This window comes from Lycorma delicatula, chromosome 2 (assembly GCF_047948215.1).
Source record: "Lycorma delicatula isolate Av1 chromosome 2, ASM4794821v1, whole genome shotgun sequence".
NCBI lineage: Eukaryota > Metazoa > Arthropoda > Insecta > Hemiptera > Fulgoridae > Lycorma > Lycorma delicatula.
In genome coordinates, this window is record NC_134456.1 from 221120534 (window position 1) to 221141067 (window position 20534).

The 20534-nt window shown below is 29.9% G+C and overlaps 1 pseudogene; it reads right to left on the reverse strand.

Moving 5' to 3' along the window:
• Positions 1-4312: 4312 nt before the first annotated feature.
• Positions 4313-20534, reverse strand: part of LOC142319669 (heat shock 70 kDa protein 4-like) — a 123291-nt pseudogene continuing 107069 nt past the window's right edge.

Genomic DNA, 20534 nt, shown 5'->3' on the forward strand with positions numbered 1-20534 from the left:
TTGAATATTAGATTAATTTATTTTTTTGGGACACAAGCAATCCAGGTAATAACCAATTTTGATAATTGAATACTATTGAGAAGCTCAATTAGCTGTATTCAATTTCTATTTATAAAAATTGTGTTTATTTTTTGTCATATATAATGAAAAAAAAAAAAATTTAAGTTTTTATTTGTACTTTTTAGACATTTGCCACTATTATGTTAAATATGCATCCTGAAATGATATCTATATATGTACTATATCTATATTAGTACTATATATGTACTAATAAACAAATATAAAATATTTGTTTATTCAGCTTTTTTGGTATCAAATATTTTTCACTTACAAACAATATTATAGTCAAAGAATTATTTTCCTAATAATTAATTATTAGCCTCAAATCAAATAAACTGAAACCACAGAATTCTTTTTTGAAGTCAAAAGAGTTATAAGGTTCAGATCCTAGTAAAGGCAGTTACTTTTTATATGGATTTGAATACTAAATGGTGGAGACTGGTTCTTTGGTGGTGGGTTTCAATTAAATACACATCTCGGGAAAGGTTGACCTGAGGCTAATGGTTCTGGAGGGTAAACAGAAAAGAAAGAAGTGTTGTACTAGGAGAAAGTCTACATTGTTATAAGAGAACCCTAGAAATTTAGAAAAGAAAGCTTACAGAAATTGAAACTAAGGTGATCACAACATACAAAAATCAACCTAATTATAATTATCACTTTTTACCAACTTGTTTTTTCATACTATTCGTTCCATATGTTTATAAAATTGAAAACAGAAATCATAAATTAATATTTATGAAACGTGCATTAATATTTATTTTAAAATATAAAGAGCAACACAAACTGTACACAGAACAAATCAATTTTCTTTTTGTATGTTAACTAAGATTTTTAGCATATTGTTTGGGTTTCATGAAAGATAAATTACACTTAAAAAGAATAACATTTTTGCTATCATGTTACTTTTTTCTTTTTCCTGTTTAGCCTCTGGCAACTACCGTTCATATATTACTTCAGAGGATGATGATATGTATGAGTGTAAATGAAGTGTAGTCTTGCACAGTCTCAGTTCAATCATTTCTGAGATGTGTGGTTAATTGAAACCCAACCACCAAGAACACTGTATCCGCAATCTAGTATTCAAGTCCGTATAGAAATAACCTGATTTAACTAGGAGGACTTGAACGCTGGAACTCGACTTCCAAATCAGCTGTTCTGGGAAGATGCGTTCACCACTAGACCAACCCAGAGGATGCTATCATGTTACTTAGAAGCTATTTAAAAATATTCATATAAATAAAAACTCCAAGCTAAAAAATAAGTTTGGATTTTAAGAAATCGCTAAGATTTCTTAAGCAAAAAATTACATTGATTATAAAATGATTGGAAAATTTTTTTATATGTTCACTATAATTAATGCTTAATAGCATAATTATTGACGTCATTCTGTTATTTACAGTCTTTGAATATTAATAGGAAAACTTAAAATAAAAAATTATACTATTTTCATGTTCCAGAGACCCTTAACTCAAGCTTCACTCAGGTCTTCTTGTCATTTCTCTGCATTATTTTTCTCATTTTAAATCAGATCCAGATTTCTTGTAACTGGCTTCATTAATATGAGTGGTGTTTTTTGTAGGTCACACCATATTAAAAAAAAAAACAAAAAACAACTGTTTAACATTAAAAATAAGTATAATAAAACAAACTTTAAAAAGTAAATGAATAAGTTTCAAATTATTTAATAAATTTTAGTCAAGATGTTTTGTGGATTTATATTTAAAATTTTAAAACTGCTGTCAGGTGTACACTTCAGAAAGAAATGTGTAATTCTGTAAGCAGGTTAAAGTTCATTTTTGTTTACAAAAATATTCATGTCTGTTCAATACCCAGGCTTAAAATCACGTACTGATGTCCACAATTGCAATACTGAGCAAACCAACAGTTCACAGGTTGTAAAAATAATGTATTCATTAATATTAATACAGACAATAAATAATGTATTAATAGAGAGAGATTATTGTAATGTAACAGATAATGGATAAATCCAGAATGGACAAATTAATGAATTATTAATACAGATAATTTTAATTATTTATCAATACTCATTCTGCAATTAATTATCAATAACCTATTGATAATTTTGTCAATTAATATTTTATACTTTTCAACACTTAAAGTTTTAAACATTATAAATAATTTACAATTTCATGAAATAAATATCAATGTTACTTGGCTCTGCTACCTCTTTGTTTAAAAATGTATCTGTTTATAAAATTTATTTATATATATATTTTTTAGTTCTACTTGTAACTGTTTACATTAGTTTAAATACAATCTTCAATGTTCAGTCCTTTATTTTTTGCCAGAGACATTTAGTGAAGATCATTAACACTATAGCAACTAATCCAATAATCAGTTGCAATATATAAGTTCATTAACATGTTTTTCAGTATTTAATTTCAGTTGATTTTTGATAGCGATGGTAATCAAGTACAGAGAAAATTATATTGGGTTGTTAATTAGTTGTGTACTGTATATTGAATCATGCAAAATACCATATTCTAAGTCGGACATAATGTATAGTTAAGATATAAGTGAAGAAAACTACAAAAAAAATTTGCTTTAAATTTTTGATACTGTGAATTTCTTTCATCGCAGAACCTAAAAAAATAAATGGGTCTGAAAATTTTCTGGTCGATACTTGTTCCATAGTATTTCATTTCACATTTATACTTTCTTCCACATTCTACTCTATTTTAGGATCAGGCAATGTGTTTTCTTAAAAAAGCTCAATTTTTTTCAGATCGCTCTACACCCAGACAGAACAAAAAATAGTTTGTTGCAGCATGTAATTGAGCTGCCTTTCCTAATTCCTTCTGTTGCATGCAGATTTACATCACTTGTTGATTTGAAACTAGTCTGTAGAGGAATGGTACCTTGAGCTAGAATTGAATATTTTTATTAAAATTTTAGAACATAAAGTAGTCCTATTGTATGGCGCCAGATTATCCTGGATCTTACACAAGTACTGTCGCTGAAGACAAGGAGCTGCAGCAAGAGTTAAACTGTCAGCTCCCTGTTTAGGAATCTCCTTGAACAGGTTGCTATGTTGAATCATCATCGATACATAAATATCAATGACAAGAGGCTTGGTATAAACTAGTCAATATTATCTTAAGATACGATTGACTAAAGAGTAGACCATAAGAGTCATGGACATATCCAGTTTGAAACAGAAGGGGGTAGCAGCTTTGTGGGTTTAACTTCTTTCATGGGGGAAGGATTGTTTACAAGGAACTAAATAAACACTCGATAGTACTTGTTGGGCAGGGCTCTGAAAACAATCAGCAGAGCCTTTCTAACAGTCTGGAAAAATGATTCACTCTTTTTTAAACCTCAATTATGTCTGGCGCTTCCTGTATCTCAAACTACAACTCCCTTTCTAAACCGTAGAAAGTTCATATAAATTATTAAATAATACCACAACATAACAATTTTATTTTTCCCTAATTAATAACTTAACAGCAAAAAAACTTTTATTCCTACCACTGAGCCTATTTTTATTCTATTCTCGTTACAATATCAATTGTATTAAAGACAAATAAATTATTAATATATCTTGAACCAAAATGAAATGATTGATGGTAAAACAGAGAAATTTAATACACTAAAAAGTTAATAGTGAAAATATCATGATTTATATCCTGATTTATATATTAAATATAAATTCCATAAAACCGTTTAATATTAAGCAATTAAAAAAATAATTATTTGAAAATTCAGCAGTTTCAACTGTACATTATTATAAAATAGCAAGAAAGTAAAAAATGAACAGCTATTTCAAATATATGATGCAATGACTGTTCAAATGGATATATATTTTCAATGAACATTATTAAGAGTTCTCATTAAATAAATACTGGTATATCCTGGATGAATCAAACCTAACATGACAATTTTGATTTAAATAATTTATATATAGTCAAACAATATTTTTATTATTACTTTTTTTGAAAAATATTTAATATTTTAAACCACAAAAGATATATAGCAATCTGAACTATTCTTCACAGTATAATGAAATTAATTTGGAACAAGTTTTATTACATTTAAATACATATATCTTTTTAATTACCTACACTTCTAACAGGAATTGAAAGAAGGAAAAATGACATCAGGTGGTCGAAAATGAAAAAAATGCATTTAAATAAACATTTTTAATATTTGCATTAATATTACGGAATTATAATATAAATAAATCTTTATTTAACAAAATTTATCTTCTATAATTATTTATTTCCTCTAAAAATGTCAGTTATTACAAATCAAAAAATAATTACAAATGCACAGAGTACATCTAAAAAATTCATGAAGCATGAGCTTTATTTTCAGAAAATACCTTATTCTCTGTGAATAATGAGTAAGTTTGATTCACAAAAATAATCCTCTTACAACACACATACTAACTTAATAATACAGTAACTTTTTAGTAAATTACACATTCCTTTTAAATTAATGCTTTTTACATAGTTCTTCTAAATATTCTGATCTCTTTCTTGGCATTCATTTCTGAATGCATAAAGATTGGTGAAATAAAGATTTCATTACAAAACTGTAATAAAATAATTTTGGAGATTGTAGAAATAATTTTTTTCATACAGCAAAAGTTTTTTAGCTTCTAATCTTCCTTCCTTCACAACAAAGGTTCTGTGTATCGTTATAAAATTTTTCTTCTTATACTGCATCAGCAAAAATCTTGCGATTAAATACTAATCGCTACCTCTACAATGTTACCATACCATGAGTACCTCTAGAAACTAATTTCACACACTATATAGAGAAAAAACACAAAATTATGCATTTTTATATACAAATTTTTAAGAATGTTATCAAATGGTTTTGTTACAAATTACAGCACTTTTTTCTTCAATAAACAGAACACATTCAGATCTTTCAACAGAAATTTACATGGCAAAATATATATATATATTTCAAATATATTGGGAAACACTGTCACAAATCTACAAATATATGCAATATGTATTTATTTAATTAATTAGAAAAAATATTCTTTTTGAATAGCAATGGTCAATCAATTTTAAACAAACTCACAACAAAATTAAAAAAAAAAGATCTAAAATTCAGTATTTATAATTTTATTCACATAAACTACAAAAAAAAACTAAAAAACTAATTCCATAAAACGAAACAGTTTTTTTCTGTAAATATTTTCTTTTACAATATTAAAGGAAGGAAATTTCCATTAAAATAAGAAGCACTCATTAAAAAACAACAAACATAAATGCATAATAAATTATGTTTCGTATAAAAAAAAAGTAACAGAAAATAAAATTCTATTAACTCTTTATTGGACAGTTTTAAGAAAACAGATGGTTACACAGTTTAATACCGGCTGATGATATTCATATTTCAAAATGTGATTTTTTTAAATAAATAAATACAGACAAAAATTCCACGTTGAAGTGCCATTGACAGCAACAACATTTAAACCTAGATTTAATTAAATAATTAGTATTTATTATTATTTAATTACAATATTATATTTAAATATTTATTCAACGTCCATTTTTTCTGTTGAGTTCTGATCACCGTGCGGAGGCACCTGATTCTTATGGTCTCCAGTAGGTGTTTCTGTTGATGTTTGGCCATTTTGTTGATTCTGATTATCACCATGTTGTGACGGTGTAGGTTTTGGTTTAGGCTTATTAATTAATGGACTAACAGTTTGATCAAAATTCTGAAAAAGAAAATACAGAAAAGATTAACCCTCATCATTTTTACCGATCTAGTATTTCACCTTGTTCATCCATATATTTGTTTAACTTGTCTTTAAATGGTTCTATTTATTAATGTTTCTTGTAATCTTAAATTTCAATGGGAACCGTGTAATGGGCTCTGTAAAATTATCTTTAATTAATGACTTATTTTAGTGGATATTTATCTTATAACCTTAATATTTAATATTAGTCAATGTACTAGAATCATTACAACTGAACTGTACAAACAGTTGCTAACCAAAAAAGGTTATAGAGATTAGGCTTAAATTTCCTTGTACCTCATTTCAGACTATTTAAATTTAAATGATAACAGAAATGGTTTGTAGGCAAGAAATTAAATTATGAATGATAAAATTCAGTTATTCAAAAATACAATCTTATTTCTTTAAGATCCAGTAAATAATAAATATGAACATTATGAAAGGGAAAGAAGAGATTAAAAAATTAAGATAATGCATGTTGCACTGTTTATTTTACGCTTACCCACAGCTTTTATATTTATCACCTTTTTACTGTTCTATATTTTATCTAACTTTCATGAAATATAATTTAAATTTAGGTGTGTGTGTGTACAATATATATATATGAAGTGTAACTAAAATTATCACCTATATAACACTATACAAGGTCAAACCCAAGGTCACCATGAGGTCCCTTTCCAGGAGTAACTTTTGTTGAGGTAATCTTTTTGTATTGTGTGTATTTTACAAGAAAATCGCATGGGGTGATTAAAATTAAACATCCTGAAAAAAGGTCCAAGGTCATATTGTGACCACATATTTAAGTGTAAAATTATTTGCTCTTTTCATTGATGGGGTCAAAAATAGGTCATTCCATTTGAAAAAAAATTATGTTAACACTGAAATGACAGTCAATGTCAAATCCAAGGTAACCATGAGGTGTTGCCCTCCAACCTGAATAACTTTTGTTTAGATCTTTTTTTTTGTATTGTGCGGAGTTTATGAGAAAATCAAATGGGGGTGATTAAAATGAAAACCTATTATTATTATTATTATGCTTTTACGGCCAACATGGGACCACTTAAGTCAATTTTAGTTGGATCTTTTCTGAGAAAAGCGTGTTATTTTACTCTTCCGAGCTGCCCAGTATTTCTTCATCCGTAAACACCCTCTTCGTTGTATTTTGTCGTTTGTCTGTCTTTTGTTTAAATCTAATGCTTTTGTCTTTCAGCTTTGTAATTTTTCCAGTTTTATTCTGTAGGTCGGTCAGGGAAATTCCCAATTCTTTCATAAATTCTCTAATTTCTTTGATCCGTCCTACTTCTAGCTTTTGGAACCAGAGATTTTCAATGATATTTCTTGATGGTCTTGTTTCCGGTGTCCTTATGAGATGACCGAAGAAAGAGATTCTTTTTTTCCGCATAGTATCAGTAACAGGCTCTATTTCTCGATACACCACCTCGTTTGGCACAATCCACCATCGGCCTTCTTTTTGGTATTTTTTATTGATACACGTTCTGACAATTCTCCTCTCTATTTTCAGAATTTTTTCAATTCGGTTTTTCTGAGTGATTTTGAAAAGGGTCTCGCTTCCGTAGGTGACTTCTGGCTGTACTACAGTTTTATAATGTTTAAGTTTTGTTTTAGCAGAAAGGCATTTTTTGTTATATGTTGACGGAGTTAATTTTTGGGATTTAATCATTTTATTTGTCCTGTTTTGCCATGTCACTTTTTCATTTAAATTATAAGAAATTATTTCCCCTAGATATTTAAATTGTTTTACTATTTTAATTTTCTGATTGTTTACCGTAATGCGCTCTATTACCAGAGGATCTATGGCCATTTGTTCAGTTTTTCAAACGAGATATGAAGCCCTATCTTTTGTGCTAGGTTTTGAAGGCTCATGATTTGTGTTCTGGCTTCTTGAATATTATTTGCTAAAAGAGCGAGGTCATCTGCAAATCCTAGGCAATTTAGTGTGATGGAGTTTTTCTTAGTACCCATTTTTATATTTTTGGGATTTATTTCATACCATTTTCTCATGACAAATTCGAGGGCGCAGTTAAAAAGGAGTGGTGAGAGGCCGTCTCCTTGCCTCAATCCAGTTTTTATGTAGAAGGGTTGAGAGAGTTCACCTCTGAATTTCACTCTGGACTGGATATTGGTTAAAGTTAATTTTATCATGTTTACGAGTTTAGGGTGAAGGCCCAAGTTTCTCAGAATATTCAGCATGGATGGTCGGTGTATACAATCACAGGCCCGTTTAAAGTCGACGAAGGTGATTATTAGTTGTTTTTTCCGTCTTTTATATAAGTCCATCATAAGTTTTAGGGATATTATTTGCTCCGGGCAACCTCTCCATGGCCTAAATCCCCCTTGGTATTCCCCAAGTTCCAGTTCAAGTTGGTCTTTGCATCGGTTGTATATGATTCTAGACAGGATTTTGTATGTGCAATCCAGGAGAGATATGCCTCTGTAGTTTTCCGGATTAGTTTTATCCCCTTTTTTATGTAGTGGATGGATGAGGACTGTGGTCCAGTGTTCTGGAAGTTTTTCTTCGTTCCATATTTTCACGAGGCATAGATGTAGGGAAGTTTTGACTGAATAAACTGATGAGTGTTTCCAGAGTTCTGCGAAAAGCTGGTCTTCTCCGTTTGCTTTGTAGTTTTTTATTTCATTTAAGGCTGCGAGAACTTCTTGAATTGTTGGCGGGTTGATATATTTACTGGTGAAGTTTTAACTGTTGTTTCAGTGTCAATCTCAAAAAGCTCTGGGGAGTCGTCACACTTGAGGAGTCTATTGAAGGTTTCTGCCAAAATTTCAGCATTTTCTTTATTGGTGTGGGCCATATTTCCTTTTTTCCTCTCAGCATAAGGGTGGGTGGTTCATATCTTAATAAGAGGCTGACCAAAAATTTTATAATAGTCTCGGGAGTTAGTTTTCTTGGAACTTTCTTCTATTTGCTGAATCAAGTTTTTTTGGGCTTGTCGTTTGGTTCCTCTTATAATTTTCTGAGTTATTTTCCTTTGTTTGGTGAATTCATGGTTAGATTCTTCAGTTTTCTGGGTTTGGTGGTTGATCCAAGCCCGGTGTCGGTCTTTGAATGCTTTGTCACATTCTTCATTTCACCATTGGTGTTTTTTTCTTGGGTTTATAGGGGCTAGTTCTTCAGCTATTTCTTTCAGTTGGGATGTCAGTTCTTTTAAATTATTAGTTAATTTGATTTTTTTTTTGTTTCTTCAAAGATGGCATTGTTTATTAATTTATGTGGATCATAAGCTCTTTTGTTTTTTGGTTGGGATTTTTTCTTTTTATGCGGGGTGAATTTTATTTTAACTTTAATTAAGTAATGGTCCGATCCAGTATCTGTTCCTCTCAAGACTTTTACATTATAAATCTCCTTGTGATAATTTCGGTCCATGCAAACATGATCGAGTTGCCATTCCCCTTTTTTCCAATCTGGGTGTTTCCAAGTCTTCAATTTGTTTGGTTTTCTCATAAAATAGGTGGATTTTGAGATCATATTATGGTTTCTGCAAAATTCGACAAGTCTTTGGCCGTTCATGTTAGTTTTCTTCTGGGCAGGCCATTTTCCGATAATACCACGATATCTTCGTTCTTTACCAAGTTGGGCATTAAAGTACCCTATTAAAATCTTGGTGTGGGTCTTATTTATGTTGTTTGCAGTTTGGTCAAGAAGTTCCCAGAATTTGTCCATCTCTTCTCTATCTTTTTTAAGGTTTTTTTTTGTCATTGGTGGGAGCATGGACATATATTATGGTGTAGAATTTATTGGTCGATTTTAGGGTTAAGGTTGAAATCCTGGGGGAGTAAGACATAAATTCTACAACTGAGTCAATTATTTTAAGATTGATTGCAAATCCTGTTCTGAACTGTAGGCAATTCTTCATCACACGTTTCCTGGGGATTCCTTTGTAGATTCTGTAACCCTGAGATTCAAACGGCTCTCGATCGGTGTTTCTCATTTATTGAAGTCCTGCGATTAGGATTTTTTGTTTGTCCATTATGTCTGTTAAGAGTTTTTAGTTTGCCGGGTTGAGTTAGAGAATTGTTGTTGTGAGTGGCAATGTAGTTTATTTGCTTGTGTTTTATCCTCAATTTTGAAGTTGTGTTGTTTTTGGGAGTTTCCAAACGCTCCGATTCATTGTTATCTTTTAAGCAGCTGCCCACCGGATCCGAGTGCAGCCTTCTCTGGTATTTACCAGACGGTGGATTTTTTCTTAAAAGACCTTCCATATTTGACTTTCAAAGGCAGGTCAGCCTTGGGTGGGAATAAATTCCCGAGTTACAACTCTGGATGTGATCCAGAGAGGTGATTCCGATTTAGTTCACCAGTAGAAATCTCCACGTTTCTAACTGGTTATCCAGACGAACCAACGTGGAGGCGCAAACCGATTTTCTTAATTGAGATTTTAAGTATGGAGAAAGTTTAAATCGGTTCCGGAATCATTTCGTCCAATGAAAACCTATATATATATGTAAGTTCAGGTTATACTACAAGATGCAGTCTTCAAAGCTAACAGATAGTGGAATTGCTGGGGTATTTAATAAATAGTGATGACAGTGACATTGACAAAGAGATTGTATTCCTTCAGAAAATGAAAATATATCGGGTAAGTTTGTTATTTACAACTTCTTACATATTATTTTAAATCATGAATAACCTGTTATGTTTGAATTAAAAATTAACAGTTAAATAATGAAATATTTAAACATTAGTAACACTGCCCAACAAAAATTTTTTTTTGAATGTTTCCTTCACTTCATGAATCAAATCTTAACTAATTTTTGGTTGAGAAAAATGAATATGACAAACAAATTTTTCAATAGTTCTAGTTTCTGTGATATACAATAGGTGAAAGTATTTTATTATGGATTAAGAGAAAACTATACATTTTAATTACACAGACCAGCAACATAGAGTCAATTTGACATATTTTTAATGACAGTTACATTCAATGAGTTATTCTGCCAGTTATTCTCCCATCGATTAAGTCGATGGGAGAATACCTGGCAGTTGGTTGGGTCTGAAGAAAATCATGTGGTGGCTTCATGAGATCGTTGTCTTTTAGCTTTCCTCTTTTAATCGAGTTCAGAAGCATCCCTACCCACAGACAAGCAGCAAATCCACAAACATTGTTTCATTCCAACAGCCCTGATATATTTGCTCCATTATCGAAGAACATCTTTTGGGTCTACGAGAGGCTCGACGACATTTTTCTCCCTTTTCTAGTGTTAAAATAGATTTTAAAGAACATGTTGCATCTGAGTTAATGGTGTTTTTGCAGAAGTACTGTCATCAACTGACCGTAGTTTTCATCTCTTTTATTGCCTAAAAATTCATGAATGACTCGCTTTACCCAAGCTTCCTTTTCTTTCCCCCTCAAAAATTCGGTCAAACACAGTATCCTTTATAAGCTGTCAAATTTGTGGCCCAACAAAAATACCTTCCTTAACTTTTGCATAACTTAATATAGGAAATTTGTCTCATGTACTTAAAGGCCTGTCCTTCTTGGTTCATACTTTGACAAATGTTTTCATCAAACCCAGCTTTATACGAAGGGGTGGAAGAAGAACATCTTTTGGGTCCATGAGAGGCTTGACAACGAAATTTTTCTCCCTTTTCTAGAGTTAAGATTTCTTGTACGCCAGGCTCCTTTAATGTACAGTTGCACTCCTAAGAGTACACCGATGACTTATAGATCACCACAGATTTTCCACTTGCGTTCAGCACATTCGATTGAGTCTAGGAAGATTGCTATGTTTGCTTAACTTTCCAGGTGAACTCGACTCGAGTTTATGGGCTCTTGCCAAACCATAGGCACAGCAAAAGCCACAGATCTGTTTTATTTTTCAGCCATTCTCATAGCATAACTGAACAAGAGTTACAACACATATGTGGAATCCAAGACTTATACTGGTCCCCTTCCTTCATACCAAAATAATGCTGATAGACAGTCTTCAAAAGAGGCGTCATAACAAAAATTATTCACTGAATTTGAACATTTTCATGGTATTCTGATTTAACAAATTTTTCACTTCAAAACTAGAAATTCTAGACTAATTACAACATAAACAATATGAAACACAGTCACAGCAACAGTAATGTTTATAACCTACAAGCAGCTGGAGAATGTTGTGTTGTCATTTAACAGGTGTGACACTCCAAAAACAACATTACCACCAAACTAAAAATGTAGATCGGATAAAAAAATGACATGTCATTGTATCTCCAGAGCAAGAGCTAATCTATCATTTTATGTTGATTTTTTAATTCAGCAGATGGATATACATAAAAGTAACTATTTTTGAGCCCAAAAACTTTTCACTGCCGGGCAGTGTAATTAATAATTAACATTAATAATTATAGTAAATAATAATTATTAGCATCAGGGCTTTAAATGTGGCAGATTTATTCGCTTCCAAAATTGTATTCTAAACAAATACATTTAAAATTTTTTAAATATTTTTTTTATTTTAACTCAAATACAATATATATGTTAAACCTTATTATATGTACCCTAATAAACAGTTAATTCCCATACTAATTTTGTATATTAATTGTTATAATAATAACCATTTTTTTTTTTTTTTTTTTTTTAGAATGTTGTGCTCATTTTGCAATCTGCTCATTTCAGATTCAACTACTGCAGAAGATGAATCTTGAACAGTCCAATCTATCTCCTGAAGTCAAGGAGCCTAGCCAGGCTTTAAGGCAGCAAAATGTTTTACCTTTTAAACCTTGACAACATTAGAGGAATAAATACAAAACAACTGACAAAAAACTTCATACCTCAGGACAAAATTACTTAAATATAAAGAGGAACCTGGTAGAACTGGTAGAATCCAAGAAATTACAAAACACTGTTTGTGGATGTTCTAAAAAAATGTATTGAATTGTTTACTAAACATGAGACTGGAACACGATGTAAATATTTCCAAAAAATCAGACACTTCAGCATGTAGAACGCATATGGGCTTTGAACAATTCATACGGACATACATCAAATACCCATTAAGCAAAGGCAGCCCTGGGATGGAAGTAAACAAGGTAAAGCGATGTACTAATTTTAACATCCAGAAAGAAGGTAGTGTATAAAGTTCTTTTTAAATGATACTTTTGTTATAAGTGATGAAAGATTGACCAGAGCCATACAAATATAAGTGGAAAGTCACCAGAAGATTTAAGAGGTAAGCATATATCAGCGCAGAAGATAACTATCCCGAGCAGAAACAATTAGTGAAAGATCATATTAACATTTTTCCTGCCTTCCAGTCACTAACTACACAAGAACGGATAATCCACACAGGAAATATCTTCTTAGTCCAGAGTTACATTAGAAAAAATGTACAAATTTTATCTGGAATGGTGTGAGAAAAAACTAATGAATCCCATTAAAAGAGTATTTTTAGATAGACTTGTCTAAACACAATTTAGTTTATGTTTTCATGTCTCCAGAAAGGACACCTGTAAGCAGTGCGATAAATGTAACCAATTAGTTAATACAGAAGATGATAAAGAAAAAAAAATCACTTGGAACATGCAGAAAAAGCCCAGTAGAGTCTAAAATCCGATGAAGCAAAACATTAAAACTGTTTTTGAGACATACTGCAGAAGGGATATGTACTGCTATAACTTACGACTCTGCTATTGTAGTGCTATATGTACCGTTATTCGGGGTAAATGTATGTTTTGGATAAGGACGATCACATTGATTCACAAGAAGTCTCATTGTCTTACACAACATATTCAGCTTAACCAAATAAACCGTGCAATTATTTACATTGATTCTGGCACTGGACAAAATAGGAACAAAGGTTGCAATGTCACTGACTTCACAGTGTGTGCACGTGCTGTCTATCACTCCACGTTTTAACATAGTTTTGATCAGGTTTTTTGGAATTTTAAACCAAATGGATATTGTATATTGTTGGCTAAGGTTTTATGGACACGTATACAAAATTTTGAGTTGATCAGACACAGAATACATTTTTTAATGCGATTTTCTTGAGAACAGTACATTTTAGGCTGCTGCTATACTTGAAGCAAAGTTTGTGTGATTATAGTGAGTTTTTTGATTGATCAATTGGGGTTGTGATCAGTGCTGAAGATACTGGGCTACAATCAAGGTATGAGTAGGTATAGTGTTTTATAAACCTGTGAGGTTATACACATATAGCCAATATAATAGAAAAAAATTTTCCAAGTCCTACAGACAAGTTTAATTGAGCTTGTGATGTAGGTTGTTTACAAGTAAACAAGGACTTACAAAAACTTCTGTTATTTCACTCAAGTGAAATTAAATGCTGACGCACATTAAAAAGGGGATTACACACCTTTTTCCCTACATCTCCTTTCGCAGACCTCCAATCCCCCCCCCCCAACATCTTCACGAACTGGGTCCTTTCTGATCCCTTGACCCCTCCCCGCCAAAATTTTTGAACCCATTTTTGTGAGATACATTTTCCCAACCCTGGACCCCCCAAAACTGGAGTGTGGGGGTGTCAAAAATACATGGAATCAAGCGTAGTACAAAATACTGAAATCAGACAAACATGTGATTCAGCATGAAAAGGAGCTTACAGCTATATTTAAGGAACTGAAGTTGTTTACAGAGTATCCTGTGCCATTAAAAGTTACAACGCAGGTGTTGCAGACTGATCCAGTTAAGGAGCCGGATTTGGAAGATATTAATAGGGTGCGCATCAAGCGAAAGACCTGACTGTAAGGAGTGGAGATACTTGCTTTGTGAACATCTCATGCTCCACGAGGACCAATAGATGCAGGCCTGGGAAGACAGCATGAAACCAAATGATGTGGTGTGCGAAATCTCGTCTGTTATTGGGGATGATGACTGGACAGTTTAATGTAGCAAATTTTACAATTTACATTATAGTACTGCTGGCAGACTAAGTCAATCAAGTGATTACTGGTTAAGTCTGCGTCCCCAGTGTTTATACTACCGGCTGGTCCTATTGGTTTTGCAGTATGGAAGTTATTTATTCAAAAAGAGTGAAAGACCAGTGTATCTGTGATGTTACCAAGATCCATAGAGACTGGTGAACATTCACGATCAAGATCAGCATCAGTTAGACGAGCGACTTAGTCGTGTTGTAGTATTACAAGGACAGAGAAAGTCATACGCAGACCTACTAAAAACAATGAAATCCTCTGTTAGAAGGATGAAGCGGGGGAAATCCTATCATTGAGAAAAGGTTGTAATGAAGAATTTCAGGTCAGAATTAAGGGCATTGAGAAGGCAGAGCAGTTCATTGCAACCTTGCGAGATAAGGGGGCAGAGTTGCAAGTGGATTTATGATCTTGAGGAGACCGGCAAGCGGTTGTCCACTTCAAAGATAATGACATGGACACAACTGAACAAGAGATTTGTGACGCTATTGTGAATGTCACTGGAAAGCAGGAAGATTTTCAAATTACATTAATAAGGAAGGAATACAGGGATACACAGAATGTAACAGTCGTCACTGCGCATTGGGCGGCTAATAAGATGGTTGATGTAAGAATTTATTTAAAATTCAAGAAATTTAAAGAATTCTCTAAATTTAAAGAATTTAACAACTTACATTAAAATTAATACAAAAAAAGGGAAATAAAAATAAATTATAAACAAGTAATAGTATTATTACATTATTCTACTGTTACAGAAAAACTCAAGAAATTTTACATATTATTCATTAGTGCCAAATTTTGTGACAGTAAATTTTGTTCAAATATTAATATAGTATGACTGAAATTTACTACACAGAGACAAACATGCAAACAGCAAAGATAAACTATCAACTTAATGGATAATTACTCTTTGTATAATAATAATACTAATAATGATTTTGATATTTCAAAACATAAATAACAGATAAATATACGGTTACAAACTATTTAAATGTGGAAACATGTTTTAAATTTATCCTTGAATGAGCGATGACAAGCTTTAAAAGAATAACATGAACAGCATATGTCTGTACTGTGAGTTTTATAAATCGATGAGAATACTCCATTATTAATTTATTTGTTATCAAACCCGGTTTACAAATAAATAAAAGAAAATCAATAATTAATTATACTAATATTTTGTATAGTACTACTTGCAAAATCTATCTGCAGTTTTTTTGTCAATGTTAAAAAATTAATTTTGTAGTGTATGAAAAATATTAAGAATGACTAATGCAACAGAATCTTCTAAATGAAAGGTACTACTGCTCCACAGCAGAGGTTATATTATGTAGATTAGGTTGGAGATAGATAGATACTCTAAGTTTGAATAAACATTTAAATAGTTTTTTCTATTGTATTATGCGATTATTTGTCAAATTGTTACATATTACTATTATATATGAATTACCAACTGTAATATTTGGTAATAAATCATCCATAATGTATACATCCCTTTATTAATGCCATAAAATGATTTAAAAAGGTTAACCATTTACTAATAATTTAACATGGATGACAAAAAAACAGATACAATGGACAATAAGGATATAATATCAGACAGGTGCTGGAATTAATGTATTAATGTACTAATTATACATTATATTACCTTCATTAACATGTCGGTTGCCAATTTTACGATCGCTTCGCTATGATTTTGAATGCTGGTCTGCTCTTTACGATGCATCTAGAGTAAAATTTGCCACTAAATGTGTTAATCTAGAAGTGAAAATGATTGTAATATTTTACTAAATACATCAGGGCAGGTCTGGTAGACTTGCCCAAAGATTATTCATCAACACTCTCTGCTTTTGTGGCAGGACAAAACATACCACCACCTATACTTTATTCTTATTGTAACTTTACCGACCCTTATTCTACCAATATACCCCTTTTTTTTATAAGTACTTTCACATTAACTTTCTACTTTAGTTAAAATGCGTAAACAATAATCTAATTATATATAAAACAGTAAATTAAAGTCATATCAATCAATTTCCATCATAATATATAACAACCTTAAAAAATAAAATATTAACAAATCCATCCATTCTTTCTCATTAGAAAAAAACTAATAAAAAAAAAACTAAGCATACCATGAAATTAACAACAGCTATTACCAACATCTATGGTTACTTTTAGTATAAGAAATTGACCGTAATTCAAAGCGTGGGACGGGTGAAAAAGTAGAGAATGAATAATTAATTGTATAAATAATTAATTCTACTCGATTATAATTTCAACTGTAAAGATTTTGAGTAATACCTCTGAATCTGTAAATAAATATTAATTGAATATTCTACATAAAGAAATAGAATAGGATCGTTGTAATTTAACAGATTGTCTGTAATCAGGTTATAGCAGAAATTTAATTTAAATGAGATGCATGTAATTTTTATTTTAAATCATAAGTGATATTTACATGAAACAGAAGATTATTAATTCATTTCATAATGCAAATAGTCAGTAAATCTACACCTACGAGATGAATACATTCTTTTAAACCAGTAGCAATAAAAAGTAAAATCACATGTATTAAGAATATTAATTTCATAATTAATTAAAGGCATACGCAATTTTAAAAGCATTTAATTACTTCATGTTCTGCATTTTTTGGTTTTATTTAGTATACATAAGTAACAAAAATTAAAAAAAAAATTCTATGTTATAGAAGCAATCCTACAACGACCAAATTATTTATGTATTTTATAGGTAGGGGTTACTTAAATGCGGGTTACTATAATTTGATAGTAATTTGATAGTAACCGGTTCATATTACCTGATACATAAAATGGACATTCAGTAATCGGTTAAAAGGTCTGTAACATACTATGAATAAACAATATGGATAACGGGCAAATCTAACTACTGCAAGAATATGTATAATAAAAACAAACAATAATCAATAATACATCTGTTAATAATTAATATGATTTAAAAAATATATATATTATTTATGTAGCATTAATGCAGTACAATATAATTAATAATAATAACAAATGCAACCGATAACAACTTTGAAAATCATTATCTACATGTAAATTAAAAAATAAAATAAAACAACATTAACGATTATGTATATTACAACCTTATCAAATACACACGTTTGATTTTATTTTTATCTACATGGATATTTTTTTCAGTTTAGTAATTAAATAAAATTTTTCAATCTTTTACTTTGTTTACGAGTAGAAATACATAATATAAAATTAAAATATAATGAAAAAATATATATTAATTCAAATTTTTGTTTGTTTTACTCATAATTACCTAAAATTTATTTTTTTATAATTAAAATTATGCTTATTTTCTTCGTTAACAATCCAGTCATAATAGAATCTACGGTAGTAAAGAAAAAATATATAATTTTCTTTTTGTAATAAATCTTTTATTGCGTGTTTTTCAGTTTCAATTTAAAACAATAGTTCTTTCTGCACCTTTTCATTTTCAGACAACTTTAAAAGGGGTAATACAATTTAAAATTACTAGCAAAGTAATTTAAAAAAAAACTTTAATCGAGGAAAAATAGTGGTTAAAAGAAAAAAGGGTTCTTTCCATAGAAAATGATTGAATTTGGTCATTTTGTATTTGCAATTTCTATTTTTAGCTTATAACACGGTCATGAATTTCCTAAATTTGATGTATGTGAAGAACAAATCCTTACAAAAAGCAATTAAAAAAAAAAAATTCATAATAAATCACTTTTGATAATCAACAGTCGAGCAGAATATATATGACGCTATAAACAGCCAGTAGACTGTGGAAAAGAACATTAAAAATATATTTTGTGAAAAATTATTTCCTACACGTTCCGCTTATTACTTTTTGGGGTTTACTTAAAGAAAAAGTTATCACAAGAGTATCTATTTCTCATTTTTTTAATACTCTTCATTCCGTTTCAATATATCTGGGGAAAAAACTGAAATAAATTTTATCTATTTGATTTTTTCTGTTCACAAGAAAAATACTATTATAGAAGCTATAGTTAAAAGAAAATTTTCTCAGTAAAAAATGATACAGTTTTTACTTCTAACTTAAGAATTTATTATCATATTAAAAGAAAACAGGCACGCTTGGAACCATTCAACTAATACATATGTTGAGAAAGAAAATGAGCTGCTTTTAAAATTAATGAAAAATCATAAATGCCCGATTCTATGACATAGGATGAAAAAAGAAGCATATTTTAATTTTAAACTACTTCAATTGTTTTTATAATTTGTTCAGTAAATTTTATCATGAATAGAAAAGTGAATTAAAAAAAAGTGTGTAGAAAATAAAATGATTTTATTAATGATAAGAAACATTTGATATGAATTTAGCTAGTCTAAATTTTGTGACTGTTATGCACATTTACAAACACAAATATAATTATAAACAAACACATTTACATTGATTCTGTTTAACTGCTTTTAAAAAAATAATATTTCAAATAAAGCATATAATATGAAAAAAAAAAAAAAAAAAACATTCAACCTGGTTATGTATTTATTTACTATTTAACAACATCCTACAAAAAAAAAACAAAAAAAACATCAAATTACTTACTTCGCTAATAATAATTTTATAAAAAGACAAAAATTAAAAAACAGTTTATATTTAAAAAACAGGCGTTATATCAATTATTATATTTGTTTTAAATATTGATAATGGATTCTTTTAAATACAGAAAATAGTATGGTTTCCAAAGAGGGAACACATTTCTTGGGGAAGATACACGCTTCTTGAACAACTGTAATATGTTTTTTTTTAGATATTAATGAAAAAAATTATTTTTTTTTGTAAATTTTCTGGTATCAGAGAGTGAGGGCATTATATTACATTATTATTTGTCAAAATCAACTTATAAGATTTTATTAGTATTGTAAACCTACTAGCTTTTTAGCCGATAAGAATAACTGATAAAATATAACAAATTGCCAACAAAAGTAGTCATTTTTCATTGCCTATTCCTCAAGCAGTTAAGGGAATGAATTAATAAACTTCAGAATAACAGTTTGATCATAATTCATTTGCTGCTTATGACTACTTAACATCTTCGATGCATTCTACAATTATATGCCTGTTTTAAATTATGGATGTGGTCCAATTCACATGCCACCTAATGATACTACTTTGTTTATGAACAAAAACAAAATTACCAATACTGTATAGGTGAGGGACATTATTTTTTGGTTTTTAAAGTTTATATTTATATTATTGTTAAAAAATATTTTTATCATATTCTGAGGACAAAAGATCAGTTTTAGACATTTTAAAATTAGTAACAGTTTATTTTACTACAATGTACAACAATTTGTGTGTCATATATAAAAACAGAACTTCACACTACAAACTACTACAAATATTTGAAACTAATTTTCATAGCGAGTTCAGCACATAATATTGAGCATACTTGGAATTCCAGTTTGATAAATATTCAAACTGGAAAAGATCACACTAATTAAATTTATATGAAGAATAATAATATCAAATAAAGGATATAAAAATTTTGTTTAAAATAAATGCACAGATAAAAAGGTTGGACCTTTCCATGTGAAAATGAAAATATATATTTTTTCATAACCAAAAAGAAAGGAAAAGGAATCATAACTGAATAAAATTTCAAAGCAATTCGAGAACTAAATCTACAGTTCGCTAATGGTATATTAAATCTTTTATTTTATATATATATATATATATAATATATATAGTAATAAACATTACAGTACAATTTTATTTATTGGTACTGAATATGTCTATGCATTTGTATATATCAATTAAATATGAATAATTTATTTTGAATTTAAAAGCAAAAATTAA